Source organism: Canis aureus, chromosome 5 (genome assembly GCF_053574225.1).
Source record: "Canis aureus isolate CA01 chromosome 5, VMU_Caureus_v.1.0, whole genome shotgun sequence".
Lineage (NCBI taxonomy): Eukaryota > Metazoa > Chordata > Mammalia > Carnivora > Canidae > Canis > Canis aureus.
In genome coordinates this window covers 80,683,054-80,706,582 of record NC_135615.1, presented here as the reverse complement: position 1 = coordinate 80,706,582, position 23,529 = coordinate 80,683,054, and the positions used below count along the sequence as shown (strand labels likewise).

At 57.5% G+C, this 23,529-nt stretch overlaps 1 protein-coding gene and 1 pseudogene across 1 annotated transcript in view; one reads left to right on the top strand and one right to left on the bottom strand.

Moving 5' to 3' along the window:
• Window positions 1-23,529, top strand: part of PAX7 (paired box 7) — a 67,876-nt gene that overhangs the window by 21,538 nt on the left and 22,809 nt on the right. The window lies entirely within an intron of this gene.
• LOC144314990 (U6 spliceosomal RNA) lies at window positions 9,441-9,510 on the bottom strand (annotated as a pseudogene).

Sequence of the window (23,529 nt, the reverse complement as noted above, 5' to 3'; positions counted from 1 at the left end):
CAAAGGGCTTGTCATTAACCAAAGATTCAGCAGGAGGGCTTGCTGGTGTGTTTTCTTTCATGACTTGCGGTGGGGATTATGAGCTGAGGAATCCCAGTTGGCCTGCCTTGGGAGTGTGTTGGAAGGTAGACCTTGGGGCTCTGTTGAGGGAGTGTTCTTGCGTGTATTTTGTCCTTGCCCCTGTACTGGGTACGCGTGGCTGCTGATGGACCATAGATTGGAAGTCAGGAAGGAAGAGAGTGGGTCCTGGTTAGATTGGGTGGGGGGCTTTGTTGTCACTTGTTGATGCATGTGGGTATGTTCCTGTGACGTGAAGTGTGACAGCTGGGTGTGAACATGCTCAGGGGTGTGTGGGGCATGTGTCCCTTGGTGCCGTGGGGTGGATGGCCCCCGGGGCTGTCACTGGAGAGTCAGGAGTATGTGTGCTCGTGGGGCTGCCTCCGGTGGGCCATGCACCGGTGCGGGTCAGCGTGCTTGCCTGCGCTCTAAATGCATCTGCCCCCGCTTTGCTGATATGAAACCACTGAGGCCCAGGGGAGTCGAGTCGAGTCTGCCAGAAGTCACCAGCCAGTAAGTGGCTGAGCCAGGAAGGGAACCCAGGGCGGGGTCTGCCTTCCGAGTCCAGCCTCTTTCCCCTGCTCCCCAGGAAAGGTTTAAGTGACAACAAAAGGTTTCAAACGCCAGGGTGAGCCTGCAGACGGACAGACCCTGCTGGTCACATGCGCGTCCCCCTCCTCGTTCTGGTGTCTCAGCCTCTGCCTCTTCCCCAGGGCCCCCAGCCCAGCCCTGTTGCTCCGGGGCCTTTCTTTCTTGGGATTGCAAATACGTCAAAGATTAACACTGCAGCTGGCTGCAGCCCTGAACAATGGTGAGATCTAGGAAGTGAAGAAGTAGCCAGAGAGGCACGACAGCCCCGTCCAGAGAGGCGGTTCACAGGGTCTGGCCACTTGACTCGGAGTGACCCCCCGGCCCACCCCAGCTCCGTGCTCCCAGCTGGAAAGGGAAGACAGAGTCTGCAAAGAAACTCTCCCCGGAGACAACACTTCTCACAAAAGTGCACTGCGCTGGACCAGAGGGTGGGGGAAACAGAGGGAGGCGGTGCCCCCTCCCCGGGAGAAATAGCCCACAAGTAGTAGAGAGAGAGAGAGAGAGAGAGAGAGAGAGAGAATGGAGCAGGAAGGGGGACTGGCTGGAATTGCACCCAGACACTGTGACCCAGCCCGAGATGGGTCGCCTCCAACTCCATGCTGAACGCAGACAACAAAACAAAACAAGGAAAACCAACATTGCACAGGGATGCGGTGGCTTTTTCCTTCACCCACGTCCTCCGGGGGAGCGGCAAGGGAGAAATGGGTTGCCCTGTTCCCCGGCTACCAGACGGCCTTGGGTGGGCTGCTTGCAAAGCTGCAATAACTAGAGATGAAGAGATCACGCTCCCGGTCAGCTGGGGCTGCAGCTCTGGGAAGCCCCCTCGGGACCATGGACGATGCGCCGTGTGAGGGGCACATTCCCCCCCCCCCCCCCCCCCCCCGTAAGCCCTGGAGTCCCGCCAATACCACAGGTCTTGCTAATCCCATTTTATAGAGCAGGCGACTCTTGGGCCCAGAGTTCCCAAGATCAGGACCAGAGAAAGAGGCGGAAGGAGTTTGAGCTGGGCCTCTCCTGCTCTGGGTCCAGGACTCAGGTCACCCCTCCTGGGTGGCTCAGGAGGGGCCGGTCAAGGGGGAGGGCTCATCTTGCTTTGAACATCCCTACCGAGCCCCGAGCTCCTAGGCCAGAAGTGCCTATGTGTCTCCCTTTATTTTTGGCAGAATTTTTATTATTTAATTTTGACTGTTATTTCCTCCGGAGCTGCTCGGGTTTCTGCTCGGGTTTCTGCAAGCTCCTTTCCAGTTCATCTCTCGGCAAAAAAATAAATACTCTTTTAAACAAAGACGACCTACTCCCTTCCTGCGGCCAGAAGCTGGTCTCCCTGGATTCCAGTTTCCACGGTCAGAAACAAGGGCTGCGGCCGGTCCCAGCCCAGGCCTGGGAAGCTTAGAAATGCAGGTGGCGCGTCCCCTCCGCAGATGAAGCCACTTAATTACCACGCAATCAATATGCAAACAAGTGCCAAACTGGGTTTGAATCAAATTTCTCATTGGGGACCCAGTGGGGGAGGAGAGTCCAGCAGAAGGGGGGGCCGGCAGGGGTGGGCTGGCAGGGAAGGGGGCTGCAGGATGAGAGATGGGCTTCGGCTGGGACCCAGGCACCCGAGGGCCGCTCAGAGGCCCCCGGAGCCCCCCAGTGTCTGGCGTGGGGCCCGGCTCCCATTGAGGGGAGCCAGGGTCCGTGGCCCAAGGCTGCTGTCGGCGGGAGGGTTTCCAGACCTGTCAGCTGAAGTCTGGCGGTCTCCACTAATTCATTTGACTCGGAAATCTCAAATTGACCAGGTTCCCCCTCCCCTCTTTAAAACAAACTCATTAAACTTGTCAACACTCATTAGGCCTGTAAAACATTGAACTAGAGCCACTGGGGATTCTTGCAGAGGGTGTGTGTGTGTGTGTGTGTGTGTGTGTGTCTGGGAGCATGCACTGCAAAGCTGAACCAGGCCCTGGGAGACCCACCTCTGAGGCTTGGCCGGGGCAGAAGTCCCGATTCCTTCATTCATCTACTTCCTTCCTCCGGCATCTGCCTTTCATCGGAGGTGGAACAGGGTGGGGGTGGAGGGACACTTCCAGAGTCAGCCTCCAGGTGGAATCTGCCCTTTCCCTCCTGCCCCTCTGACGTGGGCCGGTCCCGTGTCCCCTGTGCCTCAGTCTCCCCGTCCCGTAACATGGGGATCTTTAATTGGACCCGCCTCTCTGGGCAGCTGGGAAAATAATGTGTGTAAAGCGCCGGTACCGATGCCTGGCACATTCTTAAGAGCCACGGCCACTGCTAGCGGTTCCTGTTGGCGGCGTTGGTAATATTTTTAGCGATTACTATTAATAATACCTTCCGATGTGAGAGGCAGCTCGGTTGGGAACTCTGACATTTGGAGTTGCTAAGATTCGGGTCTGGACCTCAGCTTCCCGCTTTGGGACTCTGGGTCAGGGTTCATTTCTCTGAGGCTCAGTCTCCCCCAAGGAAGAGGAGTAAAGGGCAGCCCGGGTGGCTCAGCGGTTTAGCGTCGCCTTCGGCCCAGGGCCTGATCCTGGACCCGGGATCGAGTCCTGCGTCGGGCTCCCTGCATGGAGCCTGCTTCTCCGTCTGCCTGTGTCTCTGCCTCTCTCTCTCTCTCTCTCTCTCTCTCTCTCTGTGTCTCTCATGAATAAATAAATAAATAAATAAATAAAAGGAAGATGAGTAAAACGTGTGTCAGGACATGGGCTTGGGCTGAGAACGGACGTCACACGTAGGGAACCAGAGCCTGAGAGGCGTCCAGCACTGTAGGAATGTGAGCAGATACCCTATACCCTGCCTTCCTTGTCCGCCCCCCCCCAGTTTCAAGCAGCATGGGATGCGGGGGGCATGTCTAGAGCTCACTCCTTTGGTGAGGACCATGCGAGTACTTTCTTACAACCCCAAGCAAAGCTGGGGGGCAGGTCAGCTTCCAGGAGAGGATGCCAGCCGCCACCCCCCCTCTGCCCTTACACCTGAGGGTGAGGTCCCCATGGCCTCAGAGGCAGAAGGAAAAACCGCACCCACCCCTGCCCTCAATTAAAAAAAAAAAAGTCCCACTTTATATAAAAAAAAAAAACACGCAATGGGAATGCAACCAGTGACCCCAGATCTAAAACAGAAGCTGGAGGGCGGGCTCCCTGCGGCCGCTCATAAGACACACTTTGCTTCTAAGAAATTCCTTCTCCGCGGCTCCCTACAGCTGTGAACTGAGCCTTCCGCACCTCTGCCAAGGGGACCCGGCTCGGGCGGGCCCAGAGACCCTCGACGGCCGGAGGCCGGCTCCGGGGGGCCCCCCGATGAATAGCGGTTTTGTCTGGGCTCCCATTTAGGATTTGTGGCTGCAGTTGCGATGTGTTCTTTTTGCTTTAAAGTGGGGTGTCTCCAGGCTTTCTCTGTTTCTCTCCTCCATTCACCTTCTTATTGAGAATGCCTCCTTAAAAAAAAAAAAAAAAGGGAAAAAAAAGAAGAAAAAAAAAAAAAACACGCCGGCCTTCTGCTACTTTTCTTCTCTCCCTGAAAATGAGAACATCAGCTATTGAAGTGGATTGATGAACTCTTCCCAAAAGTTTTATTAAGGGAGAGTTAGACAAAAGCCCCAAGGCCCGCAGGCAACTGAGCAGTCAGTATATATACTGGTCCTTTTGTCCCTCCAGGGCCGACGCATGAATACCTCTCAATGGCCCTCTTTAGAGTGACAAGATCAAGCCAGACAAGGGCTTGTTAAAAAGGGACTTCGAGCTGTTTCTCTGTCCCCAGCCCGAGCTCCGTCCCCCACTCCTCCTGCATTAATGTACATCTGCAGCCAGAATAATCGGCTGGAATTCTGTGGTTTTGTGTGGGTTTTTCTTTTTTTCCCTAAATACACCCTTCCTCCTCCTCCTCCTCCTCCTCCTCCTTGCCCCCTCCCCCCCAGCCCTGCCCCGCCCCCTGGCCCAGCGGCCCTCCAGCCATATGTTGTGAGCGCAGCCTGCTGTGTCTTTGAGGGACCCCGGGGTGGGTATTTCTGGAGAAGAGCAGAGAATGGGGTTCTCAAGCCCCCCCTCCACCTTCATCGGCTCTGGCCGTCTGTCTTGTGGTAAGAAGCACCCTTCCCGGATACTCGCCATGTCCCCCCCTGGCTAGAGCATGACCTTTTTTTTCTCTTTTTAAGATTTTATTTATTTATTCATGAGAGACACTGAGAGAGAGGCAGAGCAGGCAGAGGGAGAAGCAGGTTCCCCGTGGGGAGCCTGTTGCAGGACTCGATCCCAGGACCCAGGGATCACGCCCTGAACCAAAAGCAGATGCTCAACCACTGAGCCCCCCAGGCGCCCCTGGAGGAGGACTTGACTTTACGTGTGTCCTGGCTCACGTGGGCTTTTACAGCAACGTAGCTGTTTTTTCCCAAGTTACAATAGAGCAGTGGGTGGGACGGGCTGGTCTTTCTCAGGATGAGTTGGGGGGGACCACGAGCCTACTGACTCTTGAGCCCCCCGCCGCCCCATATTCAGAACAGGTTGAAACCAAAACCCTACATCAGCCCCAGTTATCCATCTCGTGGCTCAAGGACCGACTGGCCGGAGCCCAGGGGGCTCAGGGGAGATCTGGGTCCCCCAGACAGAGGTTGTCCCAGAGAGGCCGGGACCCCAGCGTGCCAGGCGGGCGAGGCTGAGAGCCATCTGAGGGATGCTGGGACATGAAGTGTCCCTGGGAGAGTCCTTTCCTGTCCATCACGGCCGAAGGAGAAGACTCTGCGGCTCCAATAAGCCCTGGTCCCTCTAACTGGGATGGGGAGTGCGTGTGAGCACGTGTGAACATGCGTGTGTGCATGTACACGTGCACGTGTGAATATGCACGTGTGTGCACTGAGATTCGCTGTCCTAGTGAGGCTGGCTCTCTGCTCCTATGCGCGTGCCAGATTCGAATGTCCTTGGAGGGCTCTCTACCCAGTGCCTGCACCATGGGGAAGGCCAGGACCTGGTGCCCGCTAAGTGCTCCCTAAATCTAGAACTTTCCTGAGACACATGAGCTGTTGGAGGGAGGAAGGACAGCCAGGCCTCTGTGAGGGTTGAGGTCTACCCTCTCCCTCACCTCCCTTTCCCCTGCCTCTCCTCCTTCTCCCCCGACATCACACCTGTCTTAATTTGGGTTCCAAGGGAGCATCCCTAGTGATCATGGTTAGAGTCGGGGCACCATGTACCTTCACCTCCTGAACAGCTCGCCTCCTAGCAGAGCCCGGGAAGGTGCATGCACCCATCCTCCGCCGTGGTTTTTCCCTGGGGACAGGGATGGAGAGAAAGGGAAGGGGGCTTAGGCAGTTTCTGGTGGCCTGGTATCGGTCCCCCTATCAACATCCTTCCCCTGTGGGGCGACCTACTGTCCCAGCCTGCCTGGGCCTGTCCTGGTTTTAGCGCTTACAGTCCCATGTCCCCGGAGACCCTCGGTCCTGGGCAAACTGGGTGGTTGGTCATCCTGTTCTCCGGCATGCAGGGACGGGCCCTGTAGGCTCAGCTCTTTCACCACCCAGGGGGCATCTCAGCCTCATGCCAGCTCTGTGATGGGGTGGGTGGGCAGGGAGAGGGCCGCAGAAGGACCTTGAAGAGCACGGGGTGCCCGGTGCTAGGAGGCATTCCCTCGGAGAAGCCTGTTGGGCATCTGTACTTTGTGCTGGGTTAGGGGGGGTGTCCTCTGTGGCTGGAGCTTGGGGGAGTCTGTCAGGGGAAGGAGCTTGGCCCTTTGCTTTGGACTAACCGAGTTCCGGGCCTGCATCTGCCACTTGCTGGCCGGCTGGTGTCTGCAGACTCATCCTCGGGCCTGGGACACAGAAGTGACATGGTCCAAATCTCGGGCCTGGGACACGGAAGTGACACCATCCAAATCCAGATCTGCTCGCAACAACATGTGCCTCCAGCACGTGCTACATTCCTCCCTTCGTTTTTACTCTGCTCATCCCCCAGACCCCCTTATTTTCTTCTGGCTTAAGGACAGAATTAGAGGGAAGGAAACGGGAAATCCAGATGCGGAATCTATCCAGAGAGACTGAAGGGGGGCGGGGAGGGAGGGAGGCCCCGCGGGGCAGGGAGGTTGTTTGGGGCAGGGGTGGGGGGGGTGGTGGTGAGTGTGGAGCATGGGGTGGGGGGAGCAGTGGGGCAGGGGTGCGTGAGGCTCGGCGAGGGGAGGCGGGGAGGTTAAGAATCATCCTTATGTAAGAAATCTGCCTCTCCTCCCTCCCCGCAGATAAGAGTTGCCATTTCATGGATGATTCAAGTCGAACTTCCCCCAAGGAAGGGCTGTGACCCCTGACCCCTGTAACCCGCATTTAGCACGTTCAAAAGCCCCTACTAGCCCCAGAGAGTTGACCTGAGCTGGGACCAAGGCAACCGGGCAGGCAGGGCTATAAACAAGCCGGGCTCCTTAGGCTCAGGAATCCTGAACGAAAAACCAGAAGGGGGCCCGAGGTGGGGCCTGTGAGCACATGGGCGAGGAGAGGGTCGGGCAGGAGGACCATCGGGAGGTGGAAGGGGTGGGGGAGAAGGGGTAGCCGACCCCCCCCCCCCCATAAGAATGCCTTTCCTCCCTCTGGCCTTGTTTACTCACCTGTAAAATGGAGCCAGAACTACCGTCCCTATAGGGTTTTTGTAAGGCTCTGGTGACAAATGTGGGTGACTCCCCGGGAGCAGGAGCGGCTCTCTGGGGGCCTGGGGCATCGTAGGGGCTCAGCAGAGCCAGAGGGGAAGGATGACAGGAAAAATGTGATCGCCTGGGGGCCCAGACTAGGGGTCGATCAAGGATGGACCCTGTTGTCAGAGGATCATCCTGTCTGTTTTGGGCACCGAGTAAACGCCAGGCGCTGGACAGAGGTGGACAGCAGTTCGGGAACGTGCCTGCCCTCGGGGACCCCCCTGTTGTTTCCTGGGGGAGACAGACCGGGAGACACACAGTCCCCTGTACTGTGTGAGAGGTCCTCGGGGAGGGACCCAGGCGCTGTGGGAGATCCCCACTTCGGGGTTCACGAGATCCAGATGCATTTGCCTTCATTTCTTCAAATTCACATTTCCCGTGTCTTTCTAGAAACTTTCTGATCTCTGCTCCCACCTGCCCCCCTTGCCCCCCGCCCCGCCCCCCACACCTGCCCAGAGACCCAAGAAGGGTAACTGTCCCGGCGGCTCTCCTTCCAGAACTTCTGGGAGCCCACGTCGGCTGGATCCCGGGTCACCGTGGCTCTTTCCCTGCTCTGTACCCTCAGGCAAGAGACACCCTCTCTGAGCCTCGGTCTCCTCGTCTGGCGGGGGGGGGGGGGGGGGCGCAGCAAACGACCCCCAACTCTCAGAGGGGGAAGAGGCCAAGCGGCCGGTGCTGCATCCGCACACAGTAGGTCCTCAGAGGTTGGGTGCGGGTGCCAGGGGGAGCCCGGGGGAGCCGAGGAGGAGCCCAGGCTGGCTGCTGGCTGCAGCACAGGACCCCGGGCTCCGGCTCCCGTGGCCCGGCCTGGCCTTTGAAGCTTTGTGCGGCTCCTTATTACCGCAATTAATTACCCGGGACAATGGCTCTCAGCCCTGCCCTCTGCCCGCGCCTCCGAGTGGCAGGGGGTGGGCGGAGGGCACCGGGAGGAGGGAGGTGAAGCGGCTGCCTGTTTGTTTATGGGCCCAGGAAGCTTTATTGGTTTTACACTCCAGCCTGTTTTGAAATCAAAGAACGTTTCCAAGGAGGGGGTGGAAGCCAGCCTTCCTAGAGCCCGGGGAACAGCCTTATTTATTTTTTGGTCCTGGGTTGAGCACGGCCTGGCCCTCCGAGGTCTGCTCCGGGGCCGGACCGCGGGGGTTGGCGCTTGGGGCCAGGGACGGGGCCGGGCACTCAGGGGCCCGGGGAGCAGCAGCCTCTCTTCCACGAGCTTCTAGCAGGCTGGGGAGGACCCCGAACTGGAGGGGTGGGGGTGGGGGGGCTGTGGGAGACGGGGGCCTCCCTTCCCAAAGGCCAAAGCGAGCCCTTGTGCAGCATGTGGCCGGGGCCCTGGCCAAGTCACGCCTCGCCTCCTCTCTGAGCTTCGGTGATCTTGTCTTCGAGAGGGGCCCGAGGATGCTGACCCCTGCCCCGCCACCTCGGGAGACGCGCCGAGCGAGGCTCAGTGGTGTGATAACGCTAGGTAACCTTTGTCAAGGCCTGGCCTCCGCTCCTTTGTTCCCTCTTTCCTTCACTCGTTCCTTCCTTCGCGCCGTCGTTCACGCTCTTGCCCCGTGAGAGCAGCTGCAGCTTCAGGTCAGGCTTCTGCTTGGAATTAGGAAAAAAAAAAAAAAAAGCTGCTTTCCAACGCTCAAAAATGTTTTATTGGTTCTTTATTATTTGAGGACGGCACGCTTGGTGTGGGGGGAGAAAAAAAAGTGTCAAGTGCTAGAAGGATGTAGAAAGTGAAAAGTTTGTCATCCTCCCCCTTCCACGCTCCCCCCGCGCCCCGACCCCCCCGAGCCCAGAGTTAAATATTGTGAATAATTTGGGAATCTGATCGCCTAGATATTTCTCCGCGGGGAAATGTGCGCAGGCCCACATGTGTTTGTCTTGGCAAAATGGGCTTTGCAACACGCACCGTGCTGGACGTCAGTGGTTAACAACACATCGGGGGCATCGTCTCCTGAGGCTGGTGCAAGGGGCCGCCTCTTCCTGCTGCCTCACCCACGAGGACTTTGGGAGGACTTTGGCCGACTGCTCTAGTCGCTGTCGACCTGACGGGGGAGGGCAGAGGTGCCTGCCCCCTTCACCTGTTACCCCTGGGAGCTGCTGCCGCCCCTGTTGTATAGGGGGTGAGACTGAGTCTCCGAGGGTTGGGCAGGGGCCATGCTAATCTTCTCTGTATCGTTCCAATTTTAGTATATGTGCTGCCGAAGCGAGCACGTCTCCGAGGGTTGGAATGGTCCCTTCAGGCCTCTCGCTAAGTTGCTGAGCTGGACTTTGAATTGGAGTTTTCTGAGTCTAAGTCCTCTGGAATATTCTGGTGTGTGTGGAGGGGTTGGCCCCATCCTAAAATACAAGCGCTGCTGCCGCCGCTGCCACGTTCAACGGACAGACTCCAGATTAAGAACAGCAGCCGGGCTCCGAGGCGAAAAATTAGCAGCACTGACGTTGCCCTGACATAGCTCTCCTGATGGGAGCAAGGAGGTGGCTTTGACATGAGCTGGAAGCAAAGGTCAGCTGTGACCAGTTCGTCCAGGATGGGTCCTTACTACCCTCCTTCCCTCCCCCCAACCCTGGAGAGAGAACAGAGAGACAGGGAGGCTTAGTAAGCCCACACTGCACCTGCTGGCATTAAGAATGTGGGGTGGCCAGGGCACATGGGGGGCTCAGTCGGTGAGGCGTCTGCCTTGGGCTTGGGTTAGGATCCTGGGGTCCCCGGATTGAGCCCGGCATCCAGGCTGAGCAGGGAGCCTGCTTCTCCTTCTCCCTCTGCCCCTCCTCCTGCTTGTGAGCTCTCTCTCTCTCTCTCAATTAAATAAATAAAATCTTGGAAGGAAGGAAGGAAGGAAGGAAGGAAGGAAGGAAGGAAGGAAGGAAGGAAGGTGTCAGGGCTCTAGTTCTCTTTCCTGATGTGGGATCTTGAAACTCACAGTCGCCCCCAGATCGCTGTACTAAGCTTAGGATTTGGAGTAGAAAAAAAAAAAAAAAGCTTCTCCTACATCAGAGCCTCCTCATATGTCAGCTCTGGAAGCATCTAGTCTGACCCTCTCACTTTCACAGATGGAGGGGCAGAGGCCCCAGAAAGGTTAAGTGACTTGCTCAAGGTCACACAGCTAATTAGTGGCAGGGCCTGGACAGATTCCCTCTTGCTGGAAAGACGATCTTATTCCTCTGAGGCAGTGGTGACCTCTCCTGTGGCCCCCGCGCTGCCTGTAGCCACATCTGGGTTTTTCCTTCCCGACTGTTGTCTTCTGAACCTGGAGGAGACCAGGAGGCATAACACATGGGGAGCTGGTGGCCTGGGGGTGGGGCGGTGAGGGCTGGAGGGAGGAGCTGCTCCCAGGGGCCAGGGCGAGGAGGCCCTGCTGGAAGTCCATTTACGGAGTTAGCACAGCCCTCCTGTTTGGCCAGCGCTCCACAGCTCACAGAGCTCTCCCAAGACTTCGATCCTTACAACCCTCTCTGCAGTAGCCTTGTCGCCCCTGGTCTATACATGGGGAAGTTGAGGCCCAAAGGGTGACACCAGCAGCTCAGAGTCACGCAGTAAGTGATGAGTGTCACACGTGGAGGAGGGGAGAGCTTGGGACTATCTGGTTTGATGCCCCCATTTTACAGATGCGGAAGGTGACACCTCTGGGTGACACTCCTTTCCCCGACACAGGCTGTCCCCTGGACACACGATAGGTGAACCCCAGATCCTGAGTGGAAATAGGACAATGCATTCCCTTTCACAGGGAACATCTAATAAGGCCCAGACAGAGACACCACCCTCTAGAGCTCCTAGTGATTCTAAATATGGCAGCATGGGATGGGAGCTAAGCTCTCAGGTCCTAGAGTCAGCTTGGAGGTCCCAGAGTCAGCTCAAAGTTCCCAGAGTCTGCTCCCAGGTCCCAGAGTCTACTCCCAGGTCCCAGAGTCAGCTCCCAGGTCCCAGGGTCAGTTCGCAGGTCCCAGGGTCAGTTTGCAGGTCCCAGAGTCTGCTCCCAGGTCCCAGAGTCACCTCCCGGGTCCTCAAATCAGCTCTCAGGTCCCAGAGTCCACTCCCAGGTCCTCAGGTCAGCTCCCAGGTCCCAGAGGCAGCTCCCAGGTCCCAGAGGCAACTAGACCCCAACGCCCATCCTGACTCTGCTCTGTGTCCTGGGCCTCAGCTTCCTCAGGTGCAGGGGATCCATATAGAGTGGCCATGCCCTTGGGATGACATAACGCACGTCCACACAGCTTAGCATACAGCCAGTTACCTTAAGTGCTTAAGAAATGTGGGCAGCTGGGATCCCTGGGTGGCGCAGCGGTTTGGCGCCTGCCTTTGGCCCAGGGCGCAATCCTGGAGACCCAGGATCGAATCCCACGTCGGGCTCCCGGTGCATGGAGCCTGCTTCTCCCTCTGCCTGTGTCTCTGCCTCTCTCTCTCTCTCTGTGACTATCATAAATACATAAAAATTAAAAAAAAAAAAGAAATGTGGGCAGCTTTTTGGGTTTTTTTGTCAGAGCAGTCCTAGAGAGGTTGACAATGACCCGACTCTCAACCACAGTAGCCTTGACAACACTCTAGCATGTGGCCTTCATTGCCTCTGGCCAACACAGAGGAACAAGACTGTGCCCCTTAAACTCATCCCAACTCTGCACCTCAAGCCTCTCCCTGCCCCTGCCCGTGCAGAGTGGCCCAGTTGTGGTCTAGGGGAGACCCTGGGTGCTCTGGCCTGTGGGAACCTCCTGGGCTCTCCAGAGAAGAAGCTGTTGGGTAGGAGCTGGCACATTCTCCGCCTCAAGCCCCACAAGGGCTAGTGGCACAGGTGAACACACCTGCATGTACCTCATCCTCTCTAATAGCTGCCGGGGGGAGGGGGCACCGGGGGCCTGCCTTCCCCATCTCAGCCCCTGATGCGATGCCAGCCAGCGACTAGGGGATAGGCTTCGGGGTGGGGGAAGGGGTTGGTGGGCCTAGAGGTGACCGTGGACGGCGGCTGGCCAATCACAGAGCCCAGGCACCTCCCCATTCATTCCCTGGCAAAGTCCTCGGGGGTTCAGCCCCTCGCCCAGGTGCTACATGGCAGCGTGCCACCTGAAGACAGGCTTTGAAAGTCAATTATTTGAAACCAGGGAAGCCAAGGCCTCAAGGGCCTCTCAGAGCAAACAAGCTTTTGGCACGTTTGGAGAAAAGGAAACAGGATTGAATTTCCCCTCCAACTCACCTGGGGAAAAATTCAGATTGCTTGGTGGTGGTGGTGGTGGTGGTGGTGGTGGTACTAGGGTGGGGGCATCTGGGAGCTTGACTCCAGTGCTACGCTCAAGGGGGCAGGGGTTCTTTGGGGTCAGCCAGTCTGTGCCGTGGCTGGGCTTTGCCTACATCCTTGAGGGAGCCGCAGGCAAGGAAGGATGCTTCCGTCTGCGCTGCACACAGCCCTGACATTGCAGCAGCCCCTCAAAGGGAGACCTCGTCCCAAGAAGCCAGAGCCTCGCACGACAAGGGAGCACAAGACAGACAAGCTCGAGCAGATGGCTTCCGGAGGCTGCAGTCGGAGGGGTTTGAGTTTAGATTTAAGGAAATGCACACCTGTAGGCTCCACAAGTCGTGAGGTCCTCGGGGTGAGGAGGGAGATTAGTCGGGGGTGGCGGGGTGGGGGGGTGTTGGCATTTGCTCTGAGAATGTGGCTGGCAGAGGCAGTGGAATGGTGGAAGGAGCCCCCTCCCGAGCCCCCAGCACTTTCCCAGGAGCTGCCACCCACCTGTCAGCTCTGTCTGGGACCCCTGTCCTGCCCTTGCACCGGCCCAAGAAGCATCAGGGTTTGGGGGAGGCTCCAGTCTTTTCTCTTTGCCCCAGCCAGGGCCAATGGGACACTGGCCGCCTCCCCAGGTCCTACTTCTCGCCCCCCCAGCCCCAAGATCTCCATGATTCTTCCTCCCACACCCTCTCTGAGCCGCGCTGCCTCTGGAGCTGAACAGCAGATGGGCAAATCCAGAGCAAAATCCAGGGGCCCAGAGCGGTGGCTCTCAGCCTCCTCGCACGTGAGACTCGCACGCGGGAGCTTTTAAAGATCCCGCTGCTCGGGCTGCACCCCAGACCATATTCCGTGATTCCAGTGAGCAGCCCAGGCTGGGAACCCCTCGTCCAGAGTCAGAGCCGTGGGGGTTCCAGCCCTGGGGATGCCTGAGCCACACCCTCCTGGCTCCCCTGTCCTCACCTGCGGGCACCTGGGGCCACCCGAACCCCCTCACAGAGCAGGAAGGCAGACAGAAGGGCGACCGTGAGTGAGAAAGCACCTGGTACCTAGTAGGTGCTCATTAAATGCTTGTTAAAGTAATAATGGTTTCCATTCACGGCCCGTGCTCCGAGCCAGGTATTTTGCATGCATTTACATAGGCTCTCCCCCGGACCTGGCTGATTCCTGGATTGGCACGTCTTTCCCCCAGAAGGAGGGTTGCCTTTGTCCTGGTTTTGGGCAGGCTGGTGTGTCGGGAGGCCCCGCAGGAGGACCCTGGCTGGTTCTTGTCTGGGCGCATGTTAGGTAACCTTCAGCAAACAGTGACTCAGCCTTAGTGGGGTCCCTTCCCAGGCCAGGCCCGTCGTCCTCAGGTTTCTTCCTGCGACATGTCAGGGCCCACGGGATACAGTTGTGTCGGGTTTTCCTTGGGGCCCTTGGGAGGGAGCAGGGGCCGAAGGACAGGGGTGTCTCTTTTGCCTGCCCTTCCTCAGACGCTGGCTTTGCCTGAGCACCCACCTGCCTCCTAGAAGCTAGGGCGCAGAGAGCCTGAGTGACCAGCTCGAGGCTGCCCAGGATTCAGATCCCCAGGGCTTCTAGGTCCCCAGCGCTCCAGCAACAAGGGAATGATGTTTCTGGATCCTCAGCCTGGCAGGATACGACTCCTTTCCCAGCACTTGGCTTTACTGTGCCTTCTCCTTGGTCCTCCTCCCGGGTCTGGAGCACCCTCAGCCCGGGGGTGGCAGCCCCTGGCATTGCTTCCAGCCTGACAGGGCAGGCCTGGGGGAAGCCAGAGCATCCTTAGGGCTCCAGGGCCTGTCCTGACTCAGTGGCCCCAGGCTTTAGCACCAAGTTACCGGCGGCAATCAGGGCGTTCCTGCCTGGGGAGGCCTGCTGTGGGCCACCCCTGCACCCTTTGCGGACATACCCTGAGAGTGTCTGCGGGTTTCTGAGCCACAGCAGGATGAGCCCTTCCACTGACCTGCTGTGTGGCCTCTGGCAAGTACACACCCTCTTTGGGCTCATCTGTACGACAATGAGAGGGGACTGAGTTACCCCCTAGGCTGCTTCTAGCTTGAACCTCTGGACTCCCCTGACACAGAGAGGAGGTCTCAAACGTTAGAGACCCAGTCCATCCAGAGAAGCCATCCTGGCTGGGGAAGCCAGTGCCTGCCCCAGACCGGAGATGCGCCCCACACTCTCTGCCTCTCTGAGCCTTGGTTTCTTTACCTGTAAGGGGAATAATAGTGTGACGTTGTTGCAGCCCTTGAGGACACTAATCTGCACAAAACCCTCTGCGGTGCCCTGCACGGTGGCGAGCGCTTCCTGTGACCTGTAGTGACCACCGGTGATGGCTTCTCTGCCTTCCAGGGCCCTTTTCCATGAAGTGGTGGCGCTAAGGCCGGGATCCATGAGACCATAACCGCGCAGGCCTTGGTGCCCCGCGAAAGGTCCCAGTTACCATGAGATCAGTTGTTTGCATGGGTGTGGCTGGATCCTTCTCCTGCTTCCAGCTCCCATTGTGGGAGCAGGGGCAGCAGATGCCAGGAAGTGGGCAGAGGCTGGCGGTGGACCCTGCTCGTGGTCCCGTTCTGCCCCCCACGTCCCGGGTGCCAGGCTCAGGGACCTTCGGCATCCCTCCCTGGCTCCAGCCCACGGCTGTGGCCTTTCTGGTAGCACCCTGTGCCCAGCCCCCACCCAGGCCTCATTCTCCAGCAAGCACCCCCTCCCCCCCTTGCTTCCCCTTGAGGGGGGGGGCTCTCAAACCCTAATTCATGAAACCTGCTGATGTGTAGCCCAGATCCGCAGTCGCCCGGGGTGTCCGTCTCTCCGTGCATCTGTCCATCTATCACACGTCACTTGCCAGTCTGGCCCCCGGGGTTGTGGGGAGCGGGTGCCAGCCGGCCGGCCGGGACTGCAGGCTGTGCGGACCCCAACCCACACCTGTGTGCCACCATCCACCTGGCTCCCCTTCCCATCAGGCACCGCTGTAGGGGATGTACCCACAAAGGTGGAGGGTGAAGGCAGGGCGGGAGATGCCTTCAGAAATGGAAATGGGACCCATTTGTTTGTAATTTACTCCCTGACACTTAACGGGAACCCGATGGGACCAATAAAGGCCCCTCACTCACCCAGCGCCTACCTCAAAAGTGCTGGACCCAGTCCAGTTCTCCGGAGGCAAATGCATCCCACAGCGGAGCGGACCGCTTTGCCCGCTTTGCCCCCCACCGCACGCCTCCCTCCCTCCCTCCGGCCCCTCTCTAAACTTTTGAAAGACGCCTCACTGTTCCCAAGATCAGTGGGGGCTGCCAGCCTTTCCAGGCTGTGGGGCAGGAAGGCGGTGGGGGGCGGGGGGGCTTGCTTGCAAGGTATAGAGGGGCCAAGGACTAGAATAGTCTGGGCACAAGATAGGCTAAGAGAGAGGGGCTGGTGATGGAGGAGAAATCCAGTTTTCAATTTTCCTTAAGAGAAAAATGAGTGCATGAGAGACAGAATAATTTTCCAGTGTGCAGGCTGTAAGTAAAACCTCCTTGAGACATTGCGAGTTATTAAGAGAAGGAAAGAAAAGAAATTGTGAAATCAGTTTGCCTTTAGCGGGACTGTACAATGCACTCTTATTTCCAGGGGAATCTAATTAGCGGGCAGGCGGCCGAGCCTGAGAGCGATGGAAGCTGGAGGTTGGGCTGGGGGGCCCCTGTGGCTGCGTGCAAGGGGGCTGGGAGGGTAAACACCGGGCTCCGGGGAGGCGTTGCCCCTCCCCGAATTGCGGGAGGCTCCGCTGGCGTGGATTCGAATCCTGCAGCTCGGCTCCGCTTTATGTCTTTGAGTTGGTGGCTTAACGTGAGCTTCTGTTAGAACGAGCAGGATACAAGTCCTTAAGGGTCGAGTCATCGGGGTGGAACGAGGGGACATATGAGCTGGCCTCCGCAGACCCTGGGTGCTCAGGGTTGGCTTATTTCTCTCCTTCGGCAGCCAGGGAGGTTACCAGCCTCCCCACCTCCTCATTCCCAGGCGCGCTTGAGAATTCCCCTGACTCAGAATTTCTGAGCCTCTGAATCTTTTTTTTTTTTTTTTAAGATTTTATTTATTTATCCATGAGAGACACAGAGAGAGAGAGGCAGAGACACAGGCAGAGGAAGAAGCAGGCTCCATGCAGGGAGCCCGATGCGGGACTCGATCCCAGGTCTCCAGGATGACACCGTCGGCTGAAGGCAGACGCTAAACCGCTGAGCCACCCAGGGATCCCCATGAGCCTCTGAATCTAATCCCTGGGTCCCCCCGGCTGGTATCACACAGGACTGGCATGCAGCCTGTGAGGCCGCCAAGCGGTCCCCCTCTTCTCCGTCCTCTTGCGGGACACATAAGCTTCTTTTACTAAAAGGTCATATTTTGTTGTCGATGCTGGTGTTGGAAATACATAACAGAAAGCAAAATTGCCCGGAATCATAAGCACATGCACGCACACAATAGGACCATGGCTAGAACAGTGGGATGTGTGTCCTTCCACGTTAATTCCCCAAAACGCAGGACCCAGCAGCTTCCCATGATATTTCTCCGGATCTCAGATGCCACGTCGTCTCCCACCACCTGCAGCCCCAGGCCAGAGGGTGGTGGCCTTTCCAGCTGCCTGGATCGGGGCTATTTGGAGTCAGCACAGTATGGCACCCGGGTGGAAGGGAAGGGCGAGAGGGAGGGTGGCAGGGGGTCTGCACTCAGGCTCAGCGTCCCGACAGACCTGAGTCCCAGTCCTGGCACGGCCACGGGCAACTGTGTGACCTTGGGTAAACCACTGCCTTTCCCGGGGTCTTCTCCTTGGAACTGCTCCAATATCCGTGCCCCCGCCAGGTCTGAGTGTTGCGGGGTGACGCCTGTTACGCATGCCACGCACAGTACCTGGCAGCAGGTAAGAGCATCACTGTTTCATCTCTGAGGGGAGGACCGCTTGTTCTTTAGGACTGGGGAGCCCAATCCCTCTCCCCCTCGAGGCCTGATTTTTGCCCTCTGAGAACCAGTGTGTTTTCAGATCCCCCCGCACCCACCCTCTACGCTGGTTTAACGTAACTAACCTATGGCTGGCCACATTTTGGAAAAATAACATTATTTATTCTATCAAGATTCAGCAAACGGGGCCCGGAGCAATAATTTGCCCCAGGGTGCGAGTAACAGATTTTATTTTTATTGATCAAAAAAAAAATTTTTTTTTATCAAAAACACATCAAACTAGAAAAGGCGTAAGCAGCAGGATCAAATTGGATTTTAACTCCCTTAAAAACGGGCTCCCTCTGAGCAACCCACTTCCAAAGCCGTCTGACTGTTAGCGGTGAGATCCTGGCAGTCCGGGCGGGCTGAGGGATCACCCCAGTGGAGGCGATTCCGAAGCTTTCATTAAGACCCCACATTTGCTTCTGGGCCACCTCTGAGTGGACCAAACATCTGGATGCAGAAGGGAGAATTCAGCGGAGTCCCTGTGTGTTGGTTTACAGAGCGTCAATCCCCCGGACCTCTTGGAGCCGTTCAGCTGGTTAGCTGGGGCTCTCAGCGTGGGGCCAGGTGTCTGGCGTCGCATAAATACATCTGTAATGAGGTGGTTGTGCGGGATGATCCTAACATCCTCACCAACAGTCACGTTGGCTTGAAGAGCAAACTGTCCCAGGCGTCTGCGGAAACGTTCCAAGTTCTTGCACTGATCTGGGCATATAGAAAGAGGCCACTCATTCATTCATTCATTCATTCATTGGACAAACATGTGTTGAGCTCTTCCCGTGAGCCAAGCCCTCTTCTGGGCATTGGGAATAAAAATGATGAACAAACCAGATAAAAGAAGAAAAAAAAAGTCATCATTCTCCTGCAACAGAAACATTGCCCCTCCAAATAATTCAAGCTAGGAGACGGGAAGATGGGTCACAGAGGAAGCAGGTGTCAGGTGCGGTCCCTGACGTCAGCCTTGGAAAGGTCAGCCTCCTGATACGGTGACAACTCTTTGTTAATATGGGGTAACAGAGTCTGATTGGTGAGCGTGGAGGGAAGGACGATGGAGGAAGGGAAAGAGGACCTAGGTAGGGAGCCAGGGTGGAGAGAAGGGGTGGAGAGAGGTAGGTCTGGAGGCTGGGGTGGGGTGGGACAGGCTGGGTCCTGGTGAGGGCTTCAGGCATCCTGGGCTGTGGTCTGCCAAGAATCCGATGACCCAGGGGTGCCCGGGTGGCTCAGTCAGTTAAGCATCTGCCTTCAGCTCAGGTTGTGATCTCAGGGTCCTGGGATCGAACCCCACGTGGGCTCCCTGCTCAGAGGGGCGTCTGCTTCTCCCTCTCCTGCTGCCTCTCTGCCCACTCATGCTCGCGCTCTCTCCTTTTAAATACATAAATAAATAATCTTTAGAAAAAGAATAAAAAAAGAAAAAGGATCTGATGACCCAGACACCGTGGCAAGTGGCAGAAACAGGGCTACAGAGAAGGAAGTTCACCTGCCAAGCTTGCTCCCTGGCTGGGGCCACTTTGGGCTGAGTCTCCTCCCCGCCAACCCCAGGGGGAAGCACAGGTCCGGTTTGGGGTCCGCGGGTGGGAGCTGAGGGCTTGCCACTGTCTTTCAGTCCCTCCGTTCCGAGGAGAGGTAAGAAGCCCTGTATGGTTCTCCCTTTCCCCAGAGCAGCATGCTCTTTGTGGCTGCTGTCGCTGTTTTTCTCCGAATTTCGGCAGAACTGTGGTTCTCAAAGTGTGGCGCCTCCCGTCCCGCTCCCGGCCCTCCCGCAGCATCAGCACCACCTGCCGACCTGGAAATGCACCCTCTTGGCTCCATCTCCCCAATCAGAAGCTCCCCTACCCCCCACCCCGGGACCTGTGTTTCAAGGTGCCCTCCAGGGGATTCTGATGCCCTGACGCTGGTCCAGAAGGTGCTAGGGACGTGGCTCGATTTACCTGAAATGTATTTGGTGACTTTTGGGACCTACCTGGGTTGAATGGAAGCTTCACCGCTCAGCATCTGAGAAAGTCTCCCCTCCTTTCTGAGCGTCTCCCGAGGAGCACTGGCCCCTGAGGTGACTGGGAGGGATTCCATGAGAGGACATCATGCACGCTGAGCTCCTCCTGGCGCACAGGACGCCCTCAGTAAGCCGTAACCCCCTTCTTCCTTCTGTTACTGCCTTACTTGGCAGCGGTGAACCCATAAGAGAAAAGTGTTCCACAGGGCAGGTGCCTGTCAAATCAACCTCGCTGGCTGTGAGAGCAAGAGAGTCCCAGCATCTTGGAATCCCGACCCAAAGGGGGATGATGTAGTCCCGCCCCCTTTTCTTACAGGTGAAGAAACAGAGGCTGGGTAGCAGGGGGCACAGCGGGTCACAGCCACCCCATCCTCCCCACACCGGTGCTCTTCTGACCACCCAGCCTGCCTCCCCCCACCCCGTCCTGACCCGAGTCATCCTGCACAGAGACCCACAGTGAGGAGGCCCAGATGAGCCCCTAGCTGCTTTCCATGAATATCTTTGGAAGCCAGACATCGCGTCTGTTTTGTTCTGTGCAGTCTCAGCCGTGGGTAGCTCAGAACCTGCACAAGCCCAACACCTGTGTGTGGGGTGATTGGATTCACACCTGGGGGGCAGGAGCCCGGGCCAGGAGGGAGGGCGGCAGGCCCCGGGGGGCCCCCTGCAATCAGTGGGTGCAGGTGATGGCCCTCCCACCGGCTGGCCAGCATCCTGGCCCCGGGGACCTGACTCGGAGCCGGTGGCTGCTTCAGGACCAAGTTTTCCAGGGTTGGGGCATCTGCCTGACATAATACGTAACAGTAATTAAGAAATAAGCCGCCTTGCCCAGCTTCACAGCGATCATTTGGCTAAGTAACTACCATGGTCCAGTGCCTCAAAAATCACCATTAGAGTACGCTCCTTATGGCCATAAAATTTCTCGTTTTCTGCCTTTCATCGGCCTCCCCCTGCAATCTTCGCCTTGCTTTATTTATACATTCGTCCTCAAACAATGGCAATAAACTCTTTCCCAGAGTGTTGCAAATCAGAAATTTGTCCACATTTTTCCACCACCTTCCACTGTGGACCTGCTCTGCCTGGGAACAGCCCGGCCAGGCCAGCTGGAGAGGCCCGGTTGCGGCAGATTGATGGGAGCATGACAGGGTGGGGTTGCTGGGGAGAGAGGGCGGGGAGGGGCGGCCGAGAATGCACCATGAAAGGCCTCCGGCTGCCCAGCGACCAGCCCAGCCCGAGACACGAGGGGCCCAGGACTGGCCTAGGGAGAGGCGGGGAGGGGTGGGGAGACATAAGCCTTCTTCCCTACCCCTGTCCCCTAAGAGAAGAAGAAGGGCCTGGGGACCACTGAGAAGCGGATGATGGTCGTGAAATCTGTCCTTCCCTGTCCCTACGAGAATCAGATGATTTCAGGGGGTCTTGAAGCCCGCCCTGCACCCCCAACTTAGAACCCCAGTCCCTTCTGGAGCTCCTCCTTGGCTTCATCAATCGATCACTATTTATCCAGCAACAGGCATTTATTGAAAGCCCTATTGTGTGCCAGGAATGGTACTAAACTCTGGGAGTGTGAAGTGGTGAATAAATCAGATATAGCCCAGGCCGCCTTCTCAGGGTTGTTCCTAAAGATCCAGGAGGATAGAGAAAATGATGCTCAGGAAGGAATTAAGACGTGTGCCAAAGGTCATACAGCAAGTTGGAGGCAAAGTCAGGAGCAAGCTTCAGGGTTGTCGTCCAGAGCCCCTGGTCGTTCCAGCCAGCCCCCCTGGGGACCCGCCTCTGGGCGAGGTGACAGTTGCCTCATCTGGCGGGGTGGGGGGTCTGGGGAATGGGTGTCTGTAGCCAGTGTAGGGGGCACTTCTGCAGTGAGTATTTGCATTTTAATCTGGAGTTCTGGAGGCAGCAGTAGGTGGGGAAGTCACTCCAGTTGATGGCTTTGGTGTTGGTCTACAGAGGGGAAGCCTGTTCCATTAGGTGGGCTTCCCAGGTAGAGCTTTTAGATTCTTTTTTTTTTTAAAAAACATTTTATTTATTTATTTATTCATGGGAGACACAGAGACAGAGGCAGAGACATAGGCAGAGGGAGAAGCAGGCTCCATGCAGGGAGCCTGATGTGGGACTCGATTCCGGATTCTGGGATCAGGACCTGAGCCAAAGGCAGACACTCAACCTCTGAACTATCCGGGCGTCCCGAGCTTTTAGCTTCCAAGGAGGGAGGCTGGCCTCCATTAACGCCACTCGCCCCGGTGTCGGGGGAGGCCTGGCTTGCCTTTCCAGCGATCCTGCTCGACCTTCACATTCATGTTGTGGGCTCAGCCTGCACCTCTGCCCACTTTTAAGGGAGTGGTCCTCGGTCTAAAGGCAGGATTCTGAGATACCTGCTGGTTTCCCTAGTGGTGGGCATTCGTTGCGGGAGCTTTGCTCAGTGTGGGGCTGTGGGGCATCCAGTAGGTGTTTAATGAATACCTGTTGGGCACACGCTCCTCTGTGCTCCCTGACGTGGAACGTGACATTGGGTGTTGGAGCTTTCTGGGAGGCCCTATTTAAAGAAAGTGGAGGTGGGGATGGTTGGAAGTTGGATGGATAGAAATGACTCAGCACAGAGTCCTGAGACAGAATCTGTGGCTCTGGGGAAGCCTGAGTCATTCTTACTGTGTCTGTGATGACAAAGTGCAGGGTTTCTTTGTTAAACCGATGGCTGCAATTCCTACCAACGACTGTCATTAAGAACATTCTAGAGTGGGAGCACCCGGATGGCTCAGCGGTTGAGCATCTGCCTTCAGCTCAGGGCATGATCCCGGGGGTCCTGGGATCGAGTCCTGCATCGGGCTCCCCACATGGAGCCTGCTTCTCCCTCTGCCTATGTCTCTGCCTCTCTCTCTCTCTGTGTCTCTCATGAATAAATAAATAAAATCTTTAAAAAAAAAGAACATTCTAGAATGATAGGAACCACAGCGCCATTACCAGGGCAGGGTGATACCCAGCTGTAATAGAGAAATGAGTTTCCACCCTCAAGATTGTCCAGTCTTATCAGGAAGGCACAACCTCTGTCTCTGCCAGGGTGTCCTCAGTTCGATGGAGGGGACACCCAGTCCTCACACACAAGAAGTTCAGAGAAAGCTCTTACAAGCCGGAGGATCGGGTGTATTTGGCAAACAGAGCATATGGATTAAACGTTAACCGTCGGTCCCCAGCAGGAGTCGGTCGATGCCAAGTGCTGGCCGGGTGGCGCGGGTGGCGGATGCCCCGGGATTCAGGGAGGGCCTCGTGGTGGCACTGGGCTCTGGGTGCAGCTCTGCAGGATGGCGAACTAGGAACCAGGTGAGGGAGGCCGTCACCCCAGGCTGCAGCGAGGTCCTGGGCCAGCGCAGGGACCTCGGACGCCAGGCTCCTGTAGGCCTCCAGGGCCAGCTGCCCGGCTTTACCTGTCATTGGACCGTGGAGTTAGTGTCCCCCGTGTGCCTGTAGGACGGGGCTGCTGTGGGACTCTGAGTCACTGCAGGAAAGGCACGGGGTGCGGCCAGGACACATCAGCCACCTTGAGGTTTATTCCCCTGCCGCCTTCATGCCCAGTCCTGCCGTAGGAGACTTGGTGAGGCCACAGAGCCCCGTGTTCAGGGTCCGAGGGTCCAGCGAGCCCCAGGCTGCGGCCCTTCCTCGGGGCCGAGTCCAGAGGCAGGGGGTTTGATGGACGGACGGAGGCAGGACGGATGGAAGCAGCAGCCCGGGGGGCTGAGCCCTTTTCCGCCTCTGCCTCCTTGGATGACTTTGCAACTGGCTGAACCCCTGTGGCTCCCCGAGTTCCAGCAGGGAGGAGGCGTGAGGCGGTGGCGGGGACAGCCGGTCGGTCGGTCGGTCGGTCGGGCAGGCTTGGCTTCTCAGGCGTCTGGCCCTTTCACAGTGGCTTTGTGGGGCGCCGACGGGTGGCCAGCCTGCTGCTTCCTCGCCGCCACGCAGGGCAGCTTCATCTGGCCGCTGGCGCCCCAGCTGCTGGTTCCCCTTCGCTGACCTCGAGGCCTCGAGCCAGGCCTTCCCAGGCCCCGCTTCCTGAGGGCCTGGCTCCCTCTTTGGTCCTTG